Source organism: Aethalodelphis obliquidens, unplaced genomic scaffold, assembly GCF_003676395.1.
Source record: "Aethalodelphis obliquidens isolate GAN/ISIS:26980383/991018 unplaced genomic scaffold, ASM367639v1 scaffold66, whole genome shotgun sequence".
Lineage (NCBI taxonomy): Eukaryota > Metazoa > Chordata > Mammalia > Artiodactyla > Delphinidae > Aethalodelphis > Aethalodelphis obliquidens.
In genome coordinates this window covers 7,667,948-7,676,126 of record NW_020838010.1, presented here as the reverse complement: position 1 = coordinate 7,676,126, position 8,179 = coordinate 7,667,948, and positions in this window count along the sequence as shown.

Sequence of the window (8,179 nt, the reverse complement as noted above, 5' to 3'; positions counted from 1 at the left end):
CTCTCTCTCTATATATATATATATATATATATATATATATATATATATATCATGGGGCATGGGTATGAATTCACTGCAGAGCAAACTGATAAGATTAGCATCAAAGAGTCATTGCCTGAACTGGTACACTGTTTTTAAGCAATAAAGGAGCTGGCATCACTGACTAGAACAGGATGAGAGACCTGACCTTTCCCATGGTAATATATAAGGAGTTTAAGAAGAATTACATGTGCCTTAGCTAAAGGTCTTGATTAAAATCCTGGTTCCACTATCATACAATATCCACGATTGTATGGTATTGCATGGTAAAACATTAGTCATACGATCTTGAGAAAGTTACACACCTCTCTGAATCTCAGATTCCTTGGTTGTAAAATGTGACTAGTAATTGTGACAATTACATGTGATACTGTATGTGAAAGGTCCTACCACAAGGCTTAAAAGTAAGAGTCAACAAATATTGAATACCTTCCATTACCACCGACCCCCCACCCATCCCATCATATGGCTGGGATAAGACACAGTCCAACAGACAACACTGGACCAACACTTCCACAAAGCTGTCCACATTACGAAACAAAAGACCTCACCATTAGAGAGCAGAGCTCTCCATATTAACAGAACTTTGTAAATTCCAATATGGAGCAAACTTGCTTCATGGAAGTATGACAGGACAAAGTACTCCTTATAGAACGGGTTATGGGATTTCCAGGTACTTATGACGAAACTCTTTCTCTTAAGGAAACATTACTTGGCGTCATTGTGACCAGAGGGCTTACCAGTAGAGAGCAGTTGGTTTCCCAGTACCAGGTTTAATCACTCTACCAGGAGGCAACTCAAGAGGCAACCCGGGCCTTTCATATTAGGGGCCTCTCCAAGACATGAATCATTGATAGCAAAGACTAATAAAGAACTTACTTCACACTGGGCACCATTTAAAATGTTTTACTTATATTAACTGCTAATCATTTTACATTTGAGAAAAATTAAGGGCTTAGAGACGTTAAATAACTTAAGTAAGGTTACACAGAGATGGGATATAAATTCTGGCAGTATGGCTCCAGGCTCCACACTTTTTTTTTTTTTTTTTTGGGTACCGCGGCCCCCCACTGTTTGCGGCCCCTTCCCTTGCGGAGCACAGGCTCCGGACGCGCAGGCTCAGCGGCCATGGCTCACGGGCCCAGCCGCTCCGCGGCATGTGGGATCTTCCCAGAGCGGGGCACGAACCCGTGTCCCCTGCATCGGCAGGCGGACTCTCAACCACTGCGCCACCAGGGAAGCCCCCAGGCTCCACACTTTTAACTTCTGTACTGTACTACCCATGCTACTATGACCATTCTGTAACTGAGCACTCTGCCAGGTGAGCCACATGCTTAGCATGGAAAAGTAGAATAGACTTCTTAGCCATAAGGACTTTATAATCTAAAAAAAAAAAAATTCAAAAGACACAGACTACACCATAGATCCAGGCACTCCCTAAAGGGAGTGGTTTGGGCAGCAGGTGTGATACAAATTCAGAGGAAATGAGAAAGGACTTCATGGAGAAGGCTGAGCTTAAAGAACAATGTGTTGTGCCTGATGCACCTTTCTAAAATGGTTTTCCTCTCATGGTTTGGGTCTCTTAATAATTGATGCAGTTTACTGAACCATTGATTCAACCACCAAGATAAGCATCATTGCTGGAATGATTAATTAGCTGGAATGAAGCTTGGTTGCCTCATCCAACCTATACATTTTCATTCTTCTCCAAGATCATGGCACATCTTTTTATATAGCTTGTGCTTTCTATGTTTGATTGTACTTTAATAAGCCTTATCCAGGACTTTTTTTTTTCGCTAATAATCAATACCATCCTCCCAATAACTTTAAAAGTCTATAACCACCCCCCAAATGTTGGCTCTCTATATATTTGATGGCAAGGTCCTAGGTACCATGGCTTTTACAAATGTGTATATTGTTAGAAGCAAAATTTGAAACTCAACTTGTATTTCGTTAGAGATAAAAAGGATTTCTGCACAACACTGCCTACCTACCTTTGCCATATTCAAATGACAATTGCTTAGCTGCCATCTTGTGGCAAACAACACACACTGTTAAAAAAAAAATGTATTCAACATTTCACAGTAAGAATCAAGATTTCCATTTTAATGCCCTCTTAATGGATGGTTTTGTATCCCCTTCACCTGCCCTTAAGGTAAACACTTTTTCTGTTTTTTCCGGTCTGAGGTTTGTTGGATGTCAGAGTAACCTCAACATTTATACTTCAGTAGTTCTTTTATGACACTGATTTTGCTCTACTTGAAAAAAAATATCTTCCACTGGTTGGATGAATGCTTATAAATGCACAAAAATTTAATATTGCCCTTTTTTGAGACAAACTATGAAGTACTTGAATGTGAGACCACCACCCCTAGACACACACACACACACACAGTGTTTTCTAAACAGCGCTGTGTACTTCATTCTGAAAGACCACTAATTAGAGACAGTAAAATGAAATCTACCTTCACATTTTATTTCCAGTGATTTTATTTTCACTATTCGTAAAGTTGGTCAATTCAATTTTTGAACTTTTTTTATTTGTGTTGAGAACAACTTGGCTCCCACCTCTCACAAACTTTGATTTGCCCTTGGGTCTTCTTACTTATTCCAACCTTTAAGTTAGGACTTATATTCAGGCCTTAGATATAACTGGCTAGAGAATGTTGGAAGGAGAATTTGCTCCAGAATCAAGTTTCTTTTGCTGTGTCGCTATGCAACCAAGGAAGGCAATAACCATTCGTGTTTAAGTGTACTTTGTGTATACTCAGACTATCTAGGTCTATATCCTGAATCCTGGCTTAACATTTTCATGCTTTAGCTTCCACAAATTTAAAATGGGGATCATAACGACACCTACCTCATAGGACTGTTGAGAAGATTAAATGAGTTAACACAGATAAAGTTCTTTGAACGGTGCCAAACAGAGAGTAAGAATTCAAAAGAATATGAGTTATTATGACTATTTATTGCTTATTGTTATATATTGTATATTTTTAAATAACAGTATTGTTTATGCCTTTTTTTCTCTCTAATGCCAGGTCATTCTGCTGATGTCTGACTCTCAATGTTCAATCATCTTGCTCTTTTAATTGGCTTAGCAAGTGTTTGAGTCCCTAATGTGTGTCATGCATAATACTAAGTACTGGAGCAACAAGAGTGAAAGGAACAGGCAATGTCTTAGCTCTCATGCAGCTCACAACTGAGATGGTATTGGATGATAAACAGATAAATTCATGAACAGCATAATTTCAGGAATAACATGTACTAGAAAAAGTAGGACAGGGCGATGTAATAAAGAGTAAGGGAAACAGAAAATATAAAGACCCCCAAGCAGTAATCTAAATTATCTACAAAGTCAGAGGAATAAAAAAGAAGTCACAGGAAATGAGATTAGAGAAGGAGGTAGGGACCAGATAACATTGGGCTTTGTAGAGCATGTTAAGGACTTTAGATTTTATTCCAAGTGCAGTGGAAATCCATCAGAGGTTTTAAAGCAGGGAGTTACATGATCAGATGTATATTTGCTTTTTAAAAGATCATATTTTCTGTTCCATTACTTTAAAATCTGACAAGACTTATCTTCAGAGAATAAAGCAGATATACAAATAAAAACAAATAAAAATGACAGAGATGACAAGAGAGTCCCTTCCTCAAGATGAATTGCATTTACACCCATGAGTTCCATGAGAAACCTCTTTATAACAAATTCTCCCTTTTTTGCATAATATTTTTCTGAATGTTTTCTGTTGATTTCCAACCAACCAAAATACTTCTAATTACTTCACTCTACCACCTCTAAACTTGCAAAATTCATTCTCTCCACCTTTCTCAAAATACTGATTTCACCTTTATTTCCCTTATAAACATCTTCACTGCAAAAAAAAAAAAAAAAATACAGTCTTCCAATGTCCTACAAGTTCAAAGCATCTGAATCTACAGTCTTTTTTTTCTTTTACTTTTTCTTTTTTTTTTCTTTTTGGCCCTGCCGTACTGGCTTGCAGGATCTTAGTTCCCCAACCAGGGATTGAACCCACCCAGGCCACAGCAGTGAAAGAACCAAGTCCTAACCACTGGACCACCAGGGAATTCCCAGAAGCTACAGTCTTTTGATGACACTCCTGTGTATTCTGTCTTTTTCTGTGATATAACTAGGAACCAAAGGATTAACAAATACAGGGCACACTGGAGTGCTGCAGACTGGGGGAAACTGAAAACGTCAAGTAATGGGAATAGACCCTGCCACACAGAAGAAACATGGTCTCCAAGGAAATACAGTAACAGTCATATGGCATGGACGAGCTATTGACATAATGACATTTTTTTTCTTTTTTTGGAAGTGCCATGAGACATGAGGGATCTTAGTTCCCTGACCAGGGATCGAACCCGTGCCCCCTGCATTGGGAGCGTGGAGTCTTAACCACTGGATCACCAGGGAATTCCCTGACATAGTGATATTAATGGATAAAAGAATTTCCCAAGTGTACAGAGCGTAACCATAAACTGTTAAGGTATTCAAAGATCTAAGCTGGCAGATAGCACCAAGGAAAGTCTGGTAGCTGGTAATAGGGCTTCAGTCACAGGAATATAGCTTGGGGTCATAACGGACAAGAACAAAGGAGGTTTTCCATCCCTCAAGATTTGGTAGCTTATCAGTACAGAAAAGTCTCAGGGACCAGATAGAGACCCAGTTACTTGAACTAGGATAAAAAGTTGGAAAAGAACTACAATCAAATTTGCCTTAATATTGAATTCCTCATGTCTTGTGTAACAGCTCTATGTATGTGTCCTAAAGCAGGAGATATGGATGTATCTACAGTTGGTAGGGGGCTGAGATCAAAGACCCCAAATGTAGCACAAATGTACTATATTGCCTTGATTTATGAATTGCGTATCAATGGAGAGAGTAGCTTCAAGCAGTGAGTACTCAATCTATTCGTAGCTTCAACTACTGTTCTCCTTGGAAAAGGTCAAATTTTTGAGATGCAGGCCTATTTTCTAACAACTCAAGTGAGACCAAAAAATAGCTTCTCAGAGGCACTAAACACTTCCCATTTGATAATGTTTTTCGTCTCGAGTCATGGAAACTAATGCCTTTATAGAAAAGCAGGAAAGAAGGCACGTGTGCACAGGGAATCAGGCAGGTCACCGAACACATTGTTGGCCACACAGCTACTTGCATAATAGTTCAGAGGAACATCACTGAGAAATTGCATTTTTATACCCCTATCTTCCTCAATCTAAAGGGACTCTAGGCAAAGTGAAACTACTACATGGCCTCAAACAAAAAGCAAAGTCTAATGTTAGCTTGCAAGTCTCAAATTAATGTTTATAGTTACCTCCTCTCAAAATGCTGCTGCTTCAGTCAAGCAAGGAAACTTTATGATCTTAGTGGAGCTTTCCAGTTTAAGATTAAAAGAAAAATGTATGTTTCAAATGAGTCATTGACTTTCTGGACCAGAGCAAATCCCTCTGATCTTACAAGGGTTGGACTTCTTTCCTGGGTCTTTGAGAAAGGGACCGAAATTTGCTGTGAAATGCTGTTTTTTATTTTCACCTGTGCCTAATGTAAAATCACTGAAGTGTCCAAACAAATATCACAAAAGTCAGAACAGATTCTATATCCTCCATCACACAGAGATGGTGAAGTAATCTAAAACACATAGCCTTGAAAAAGTAAATGTAAAATGTTGACTATGTGAATACAACAGAAGCTTAAGGACTCTCACTTTTGGTGCTAGGGTCAACACTTTCAAAGAATCATTGTTTAGTGGCTCTTCCATTAAAAAGCCTTATTAATCACATAAAGGCTGCTTTCTTGATTTCAGTATTGTGTTATCCATCGTACTCATTCTGAAATCACCAGTAACGAATAAATTGATGCTGAATGCTTCTAGAGATGACACATAAACAGTGTAAATTAGAGCCAATCCAAATTCATGAACATTGCTTGCAGATCCTGTTACATACTCCATCTCCCATTCCACTGAGGGCCCGTAATCAGCGCCGGCTCCATTATTTGCAGGGCCCAGTGCAAGATGAAAATGCAGGGCCACTCGCTCAAAAAGGAAGATAAAATCATTTTTCTTCCTTCTGCAGTTTCCATCTCAACCTTCTCAAGATGTTCTTTTAATTACTATAGAATGCTGCACTCCTTAGGTTCAGGGATACTCCTGGGACAAATGTAGACACTCGTAGTTACCCAGTCCCCTGGCCCACCACTTAAGGAATGGGATGTGCACACTTGACCCCGCCCCTCAACGTGCTCATACCCATGCCTCTGCCAATGACAGAGGGTGGCAGCAGTAACTGGGCAGAGGCAGGGGAGTGGGCAGCAAACAATCAGACCTGGGGAGGCAACAGAAGGCAAAATCACGCGTGGGCTGAGTCACTCCTGATCCAATGCTCCAAGACCCGAGCACATGCTCCACTTTCCAATGGGACTTTACTTAGGAAACAAATTTAAAGGTAAAATGATCAAGAATTTCAAGACAGCAATCACAGAGTATTAAACCCCAAGTGCAGAGCCCCCTTCTGAGTGAGGGGCCCTGTGTGACTGCATAGGTCACTCTGCAATGAAACTGGCTTTGGCCCTAACACACCCTTACCCCACTACAAAGAAAAAAGAGGTATTTAGGCATGGATTTCTTCACTTTCTCAGTCTACCATCTAAAAAGATAGCAATATCCTACACCCATCCTTTTCTTTTCTTCACCATTTCATCAAGTGACGTATGCTTCCTTCTTGTCAAAGCTAATTCATTTAGATGTGCTTTGTATTCCATCCAGTTGTCTTTTCCTCCCATATTTTCCTCTATCAAAAGTATTTACTCTTTCCTGATCTTCAACATCTTCCTCTTTCTTGGCTCTTTCCCTCCAGGTTATGAGTATATTCAAATCTTTACCACATCTTTAAAACCCTCTGTTGACCCTGAATATCCCTCTGACTATCCTATTTCTTTAATTGTCTGCACAGCCAAGGCTCTAGAAATAATTCTCTATCTTCAACATGTACCCCAAATCTGACCTCTTTTAACCACCTCCGTTATTCCCCTAGTCCAAGCCAGAATCATCTCTCTCCTAAATTACTGGCATACCCTGCTAAATAGTCTACCTGCTTCCAATTCTTGCCTTTCTAGAATCCATTCTCCACAAAACAGTCACAATGACTTTTTTCAAAACATAAGTCAAGCCCTATCAATCTTCCACTCTAAACCCATGGCAGAAGCCATCTATGGGGTACTTTTTATACACACAAGGTTTTTAATTTTTAAGTAGTCTTATTTATCAGTCATTTTCTTTGTGGTTTCTTCCATTAATTTGTGCTCAGAAAATTCCCTCTCAGCTATAGTTAAATAAATACTCACTTTTTTCCCTGGTTTTAAAAAAATTTTTGTTCTTCTTATTCAAGAATTTAATTAATCTGATATAAGGAATATAATCGGGATATAAATTTATTTTTCAAATATTTAAACAATTGTACCAGCACCACTAACTGAATAATCCTTCTATTCCCCCTACTAATTGGTAAGGTCATATTGGTCATATTCTAAATTCTTTATAATGTCACAGGTTTTGTTGCTGTTGGTAGTGGTAGTGATAATGGTAGGGGTTGTTTTTCTGTTGGACTATTTCTTTCCATTGATGCAGATATTGATTCTTGTACCAGTTCCATATCTTCTTGGCTATTGTGGTTTGAAGTGAGGCAGGAGTGGGAGGGGGATGAAGTTAGAATATGTGATGTGACAAGGCCTCTCTAATTACTCTTCCTTTTCAAAATTTCCTTGGCTAGTCTCACTGTTTATTCGTCCAGATGATCCTTAGAAACTTTTCATACTATTCCAATATAAATTCTTCAGGAGGCTGGAATAAAAATTACATTGGACTCATAAATTATTTTGAAAATAATTTAACAATTTAAAACTGTTTGGTGTTGCTGTCCAGAATTATAGTCTGCTTCTGCATTTATCTGTCTTCTTTCACAGCTTTTTTTTTTTTGCTTTTTTTCACATAAATCCCAAGCCTCGTGGGGTAAGTTTACTTCTATGTTTTTAGGGGTTTTTTTTCTAATCCTGGAAAATGAACTTTCTTGGTCATATTTTCTAGTGAGGTTTTGGAATTTAAATGCAAGCTGTTTATTT